General features: G+C 39.4%; 1 non-coding gene across 1 annotated transcript; it reads left to right on the plus strand.

Moving 5' to 3' along the window:
* Positions 1 to 382: 382 nt before the first annotated feature.
* On the plus strand, positions 383 to 466 carry LOC138874268 (small nucleolar RNA snoR31). The gene has a single exon (XR_011401310.1). It is a non-coding gene; the product is annotated as a small nucleolar RNA snoR31 (small nucleolar RNA).
* Positions 467 to 7719: the final 7253 nt, after the last annotated feature.

Consider the following 7719-nt stretch of genomic DNA (forward strand, 5'->3'; position numbering starts at 1 on the left):
CCTATATATTCTTGGGCTAAGTTTTCGGCAAAATTAGAGTGACATCTCTATTTGAATGGACTGAATATTTACCTCGGTGAAATTTTAAAGGAATTCATCTGCTGCTCAATAATATAAAAAAGCCAACTTATGATTGATTAAGGAAAAAAAACAATTTTGTATATGATTATGATTTTTGAAAGATGCTCTTGCTATTTAACTGTCTTGTAAGTATAAAAAGTTGAAAAGGAAACAAAACAAGTTTGTATATGATGTGCTGAATCTATAGTTCAATGCTAATTTTTGTTTCCAATTTTTAAATGTAGTATATATTTATCCATAGACACCAGCAATCTTCTGGTGGTGTTAGTGCTGGATTTTTAAGGGTGTTAGACTCTAACTATTGGTGATGAAGCAATAATTTTTATTCCAACACTTGGACTGATGTTTATTCAAGTGATGATACTTATATTGCAGCTGAATCACATACTGCGTACTAATTGTAGTTTTTATGACTACATGGAATGCTTTGCGGTCCATTACAACTTGATGTCTTTATTCTGATTCCTTTTCTTTTCTTGTTGCAGTGATTCATACATGGCTGAAAATATACAAAGTGATAAGGTGATGATGGGTGAAAGTTGGTGTAATGACTCGGCCAGTTGTTTTGAATAATACAATTTCGTTTCCCCTATTTACTGCTAAATTCATGCCTTACAGTTGTAATGTGACTTGTCGGGGTAATTGGTTAGGGTCCGGTGAGGTTTTTGAAATGAATTGAGACACTTAGTCTCCAAGAAGAAAGCTTAAGTTGAATAATTTGACCGGAAGGTGAAAATTTTGCAAGCGACCCCGAAATGGATTTTTGATGATTCCAATAGCTCAGTATGGTGATTTCGGACTTAGTAGTGTGTCCGGATATTTATTTTGAGGTCCGTAGCTAAATTAGGCTTGAAATGACGAAAATGAGAAATTCAAGTTTGGAAGTTTGATCAGGGAGTTGACTTTTTGATATCGGGGTCGAAATCCAGTTCTGAAAATTTTCATAGCTCCGTTATGTCATTTATGACTTGTGTGCAAAATTTGATATCAATCGGACTTGATTTGATAGGTTTCAGCATTGAATATAGAAGTTGGAAGTTCTTAGTTTCATTAAGCTTGAATTGAGGTGTGATTCGCGGTTTTAGCATTTTTTGATGTGATTTGAAGTTTTGACCAAGTCTTATCATATTTTAGGACTTATTGGTATATTTAGTTGGGGTCCCGGGGGACTCGAGTGTGTTTCGGGTGTGTTTCGGATCATTTTGGGCTACTTTGGATGCTGATTTTCAGATATCTGGTGTTCGCGAAGAAGAATTTGGCCTTAGGAAGTTTGTTCTTTGCGTTCGCGAAGAAGGAAATCTTGGTTGCGTAGGCCTGACTTCGGAGACTCATATCTCACAATCTATAAGGAATTTAGAGATGTCTCAAACACAAAAGTTGTAGCCCGTTGTGTCTAGTTTGTAGAAATGAAATTAATTAGCATTTCGATTTGTGTATAAAAAGTTATGGCAGTTACACTACAGGCTGTCCGGGGAGATTTGAAAATCTCTGCTGCATAGGGCTGACTTTGGAAGCTTATATCTCGCAATATATAATGAATCAGGAAATGAGTAACCTATAAATTTATAGCCCTTGGTGTCTAGTTTTTACAACATCAAACCATTTGTCATTTGCAGTTGTGCACAAAAGGTTATGACAATTCTACTAAAGGTTGTCTGAAATGAGTTTGGAAATCGCTGATGAGGAATTTCCTCATCGCGAACGCGAGAGAAGGGTCGCGAACGCGAAGAACAAACCTCTAGGCAGCAACATAAAGTCCAAATTCGTCCCATTCTTCCCTTTTTGGACCAAGGAAGCTCGGGTGGAGCGATTTTTCGAGGGATTTTCAGAGAAAACAACAGGGTAAGTGTTCTTAACACAATTTTTGATAGATTACTCGAATCCATCGTTGTTTTTAACGTTTGATTGGTGATTTTAAGTTGGAAAATTTTGAAAACCCTCTTGGATAGATTTGAGGATTTGAGGGTCGAAATATTATCGGAATTTAGTAATTTTGATATGGCTAGACTCATGGTTGAATGTGTTGTTAGATTTTGTGAGTTTCGTCGGATTTTGAGACGTGGTCCCCACGGGTGATTTTGAGTTAAATTTCGGATTTTGTTGGAAAATTAGTATTTTCTTATGGAATTAGTTCCTATAATTAGTATTGACTGAAGTGAATTAACTATGGCTAGATTTGGGTCGATTGGAGGTCGATTCAAGGGGCAAAGGCATTTCGGAGTAGGATTTTGCTCGAATTGAGGTAAGTAATGATTGTAAATACTGTCCTGAGGGTTTGAAACCCCAAATTTCACATTGTTGTGCTACTTTGAGGTGACGCACACGCTAGATGACGAGCGTGGAGTCGTGCACCATTGGGGATTGTAACATGGTTCGTCCCGTACGACTGTTAAGTCGCATAATTGATTGAAATCTTATGATATTCCATATTTTAGAGATTGAAATTATATTTTGGGTTGTATGCCATGTTTGGGGCCTTGCGCTGACCTGCAGAGACCCTTAGGGGCATTTTCACTATTTTACCTTACTCTATTTGTTTTGAAAGCATATCCTCATTCAGGGTTTACCGGTTTATTGTCTAAATCTAGTTTTATCACTTTGTTTCTTAAAATGTGAAAACTATTTGGGCCGAGTTCCCAGTTTTACCGAAGGTCCGAGTGATTGTGAGGTTGATGATTGAGATAGACGGAGGGTCTGATTGTGAGGTTGATGACTGAGATAGACCGAGGGTCTGATTGTGAGGTTAATGACTGAGAGAGGCCGATGGCCTGATTGTGAGGATTATATATTTACGGATCAGACTACACGCCGCAACAACTTATATATATATATATGTATATGGATCGGGCTGCACGCTGCAGCGATATGTTGGATCGGACTGCACACCGCAACGATATAGTGCTTGGGCTGTAGGAGCCCCTCCAGAGTTTGCTCACCCCCAGTGAGCGTTGTCGACGAGATATATGGATCGGGCTGCACGCCGCAGCGATATGTAGATCGGGCTGCGGGTCGCAGCAGTTTTTATATGGTACCTATTGAGTGTGAGTGTTGAGTGTAAGCGCTGATTGGTAAGAGTTCAGTCATGAGTGACTGAGAGGCTTGCCCGAGGGGCTATATATATACATGTACATGAGTGATGCTTTGCCTGAGGGGCCTGGTTATGGGCTTAGTGTTTTTCACTCCTCCTTAAAGTGAGTTTCTATCGAATATGTTGATTTAATTATTGCTTTCACTCATCTTTATACCGGGCCTCTATTGAAAAGGTTGAGCAAATGCTTTAAGCAACTTTCATTTAAACTGAAGTTTTTAAGTTATGAAATGGTTATGAATTTCTATTTTGCCGAGGGGCTGTATACAAACTATGCTTTGGCCGAGGGGCCGATTATGATTTTCATCACTTTCACTATGTATATATTTTATTAAAACTATATTGAACAGGTTAGAAAGATAATTTTAAAGGATTTTACTGAAGTTGGGAGTTTAACGAAATGATTTGAACGGTATCTTGATTTGGGAACATGTTGTAATCACTGTGGTGTTATGACGTGGCTGACGTGTTTTCTTGTTGCTCAGTCTTTATTTACTCTTATTACTTACTGGGTTGGAGTACTCACATTACTCCCTGCACCTCGTGAAGATTAAGGTATTTCAAAACCCGATAGCGGGTGTGGATTGCCTAGAGGTAGGGTCATCAGAGTTAGCAAGGTGGCTGCACGATGTTTGCAGCATTACTTTCCTTCCTCTCATTTTCATTACTGTATTTAGTACATTTTTTGACTCTTGTTGTATTCAGACCTTGGTAGATGCTCATGACTAGTGATACCCCGATATCGGGCTTGTGTAATTATCCTGCACTTTTCTTTTGAGTTTCATTATGAGATTATTGGTTTATAAATAGTATAAAAACAACTTTTATTGGAAAATGGTTGATTCGGGAGTTGTGTCGGCTGACCTAGTTTCACGATAAGCGCCATCATGCGTCGAGTCAGTTTTTGGGTCATGACAAGTTGGTGAGCCTAGGTTACATAGATCTCATGAGTCATGAGCAGGTTTAGTAGAGTCTCGCAGATCGATACGGAGACATCTATACTTATCCTCAGGAGGCTGCAGAACCTTTAGGAAAAACTTCACATTCTTGACTTCTTATCATGCGTCCTTGATTCAGCTTGAAAATTAACTCTTTGATTTCCTTCCACGCATTCGTATGCGTGCATGAGCGCTCAGTATCAGATATGCATCGATGGCTTGTGATTCTCTGATCGAGGGGCGAGATGTGATCTCTGTGTGTTGATGTTGGGACAGTCTAAAAGACTTGGGGCCGGATTTTTGCCTATACCTTGAGCCCGGATTTTTGCCTATACCTTGAGCCCTGAGCTGTTGATTTAGTGAGCGCGTGTTTCTGGATCTATATCTTCTGTTGCATCCCTGTTAAAGGAAGTAATGACTGGATAGCTGCATGGTGAGGGTGAAGTGACTGTGAGATGTGTTCATATGAATCGAATGAGACAAGAAGGGTCTACTTTGGGGCAGCAAGAAATATTAGGTACTTGATTTTCATCTCCATTTGAGGTATAGCCATGAGTTATGGGCTTGTGAAGAATCTTTTCATGTTTCCTAGATGGAAGTGAGGTAAATCTCATATTGCGGTATGAGTTCAGACTTAGGGAGATCAAGCGACTGTGTAATATCTATGACGGTGGAAGGTATACAGAAATGTTAGTTTGAGGTAAAAAAGGTGGGTTATCTCCTGCGGAGTATTCTGAGGTTATGTGATCCTTATATTATCTGTTAGAAGATCTCATTTACAAGCGAAATATTTGTGTTAAAATTTAAATTTGGGTCACTTAAGAGAGTGGGCTTGACTGTTACGAGGGTGAAAGCGAGATTTGCAGAAGGTTTAAAGTACTAGACAGTCTGTGTTTCACGATCCATGAAGTATGGAGTTTAATCTTACTTTGGTACTATGGCAGCAATAAAGTATATGTGTATGCGTTATTGTGTGTGTTTGATCTATTGCTTCGAGCCAAGTGGGGGAGTATGATATTTATTAGTTGCATGCATGGGTATGTTCTATATTGGTACCAGTTTAGGCGTACGGGAGAATCAGTTATGGCCTATAGAGTTTGAGATCGAAGATGGCTCGAGTAAAGGAAAATTCTCGACAAAGGTTATAATATGCTTCATAGATGTATGAGAATCACGGAATATCTTGAGTTGTTGTTGGTAAAGGTGCTCGATGCATAGAGTAGGAAGCTACTTGGTTGTTTTAGTATAAGGTTACACTCTACGGTATCGAAGTGCTTTTGAAGCACAGGTTTTTCAGTTCGTTTGATCAGGCTAATTGCAGTTTGAGTAGAGTGAATGACTTTCGAGAATGCTTCTAATGTGTTCAAGATTTTACATGTGATAATTGAATATTTTCAAGTTGTATATGTGGCTAGAAATTGAGTTTCCATTGGAGGATGTCAAGACTTGTGTCATTTCTATATTAATTATAGGGGTCTATATATCAGTATCAGGAAGGTCAAGGTAATGGCTTGGGATTTGCAGGAAGTCTCTTCAGGGTAGGTATTTTGAACATGGTGCTTTTGGGAATATTTAATAAAGTATTCAGCGACTTATGAGCCTTAGACGATGTGGTATTATGCTCGAGTCTCGTGTGGCGAGTCCGGGTCGAGGATTGTGATGTAATAGTAGAAATAAGTATCAAGTTGAAGGTAAATTCAGAGGGACTTGTATAGATGGGATAGCTTGGTAGTAGGTCGGCTCGGTAGGGGAAAGGATATGATGAGTTCTTTGGGTACTTATGAGGTAATGCATTTCTATAGGTGTTTCATGGGAATTTTCTTGGGTTTAGTGACCTGCGTAGCTCGGTTGAGTTAGAAGGATTCGATCCTGATGATTTAGTATTGTGCAAATGGAATTCGGAGAGCTCTAGATGGTTTCCACCACAGTTAGAGAGGTATATTTTTCCTATTGGCGTGAGGAGCATGGGATGTATAGTGATTTTCTTCTAGATGGGATCAATGAGAAGTTCTTTGCTAGTGGTGTACATAGTTGCTTGTGGCTCGGAAGGGATATGAAGTTTTCGTGGTTATCCTAGGATGGTACGGTTTATGCGATATGTTGTGTAGGATTGAGATTTGCATCTGTAAGGTCACAGTTCAGATTTGAAAGGAAGGTCACAAATTCTTAGATAGCATGGGCAGCTTCAGGTGACTAGATAAATGATCATTGATTGGTGTGGCTTGATGAGGGTATACATTTTAGATATGCGATGTGTTTGAGTTATGGATGCTTTACTGGTATTGCAGCACTATCTTTTCTGATTGTCTGATGATATTCCAGTTTGCTTGGTGGCTCAGAAGAATTATAGCTATACCTCTCATGGGATGATTGAGTACTAGAGGTGTGTTATATATGCGAGCGGCAAAATTGGGGTCAGATATGGTAATTCGTGTGCTTTATGAACTTGGAGACTGATAGTTCTCATAAATAGGTTAGCTCGCGGCTATGGACGACAAAGATGTGGGTTAGTTAGTCAGATGGTAGTATGTGCTATGATTCAGTCATTGTGAACCTTCGGAGGGTTATTTATCTGTTGTGGATGACCAGAGTTGATGTGTGGTGCGTAGGTGGGCCCAACAGGGGTGTGTGTTCTGCACCGGGTTGGAATTATTGACTCCGAACTGTTATTGTTGAGAGATGTGTCGTTCGATTGTTGTTGAGCTTATCTCTGTTCTAGAACGATCTATAAGTTACTCTTCTGTGTTACAAAGAGTTGTGATTTGATGGTTATATGCGCATATGGTGCGATTCAATTTGATCTTTATAGTGGAATTTGAGCGAAACGGGTAATTGGGCGTTGCATGATTTGTTGCGCATTGGGTATGTTTTCTCGGACTGATATGTCATTGTGTCATTTGCTTCTCCATGGTTATGGTGATTCACTTTTGGGTGCTAGGCACCAAATTGCACGTGGTTGCTGATTTTGAGCATAGTGACTTGAGGCGATTCATGTGGATCAATGTTTGAATAGGATCACGCATTGCAGCAAGGTTATGTGGGGGTATGATCTTTCTGGTTAGATTCATGTGATCTGTTTCTATGATGTGTGACGAGCTCTCAACATTGTGTTGTGGTGGTACTGTCGAGTTTGTGGTACAACTCTCTCATTTGAGTCATTCTCATGATTTGAGTATGTACGGGTTGTTGCTTATTGGTGCGCGGATTGCATGAGTTGTGGTTTTAGATGGTGCTGATGTGTCATGTGACCAGTGTAGTTGTGTTGGATTAGATGAGATCGTTGGGGATCTAGAATGGATGCAAACAGATTCGGTTTTAGCATGTTGGAAGAATAATATCGGGGTTCGACTTAAAAATTTACTATGATTCTTGCCAAAGGAGAGGGATCTTCTTGAATGGTTGATCTGGGAAATGATTACGAATCTGCGTGTTTCATTTATCATTGACAGTATATGGAAGTGTTGGAGTAAGACTTTAATTGATAAGAGGTATTATCAGTATTCGGTCGTTTTGGGCAATTGCTGTGATTAGAAGTTATCGCTACAAGTGTTTGAGTTATGTGGTATATCATGTGATTACATCTTGGGTTACGAATATGGGTTGATACAGCTT

This window comes from Nicotiana sylvestris, chromosome 7 (assembly GCF_000393655.2).
Source record: "Nicotiana sylvestris chromosome 7, ASM39365v2, whole genome shotgun sequence".
Classification (NCBI taxonomy): domain Eukaryota; kingdom Viridiplantae; phylum Streptophyta; class Magnoliopsida; order Solanales; family Solanaceae; genus Nicotiana; species Nicotiana sylvestris.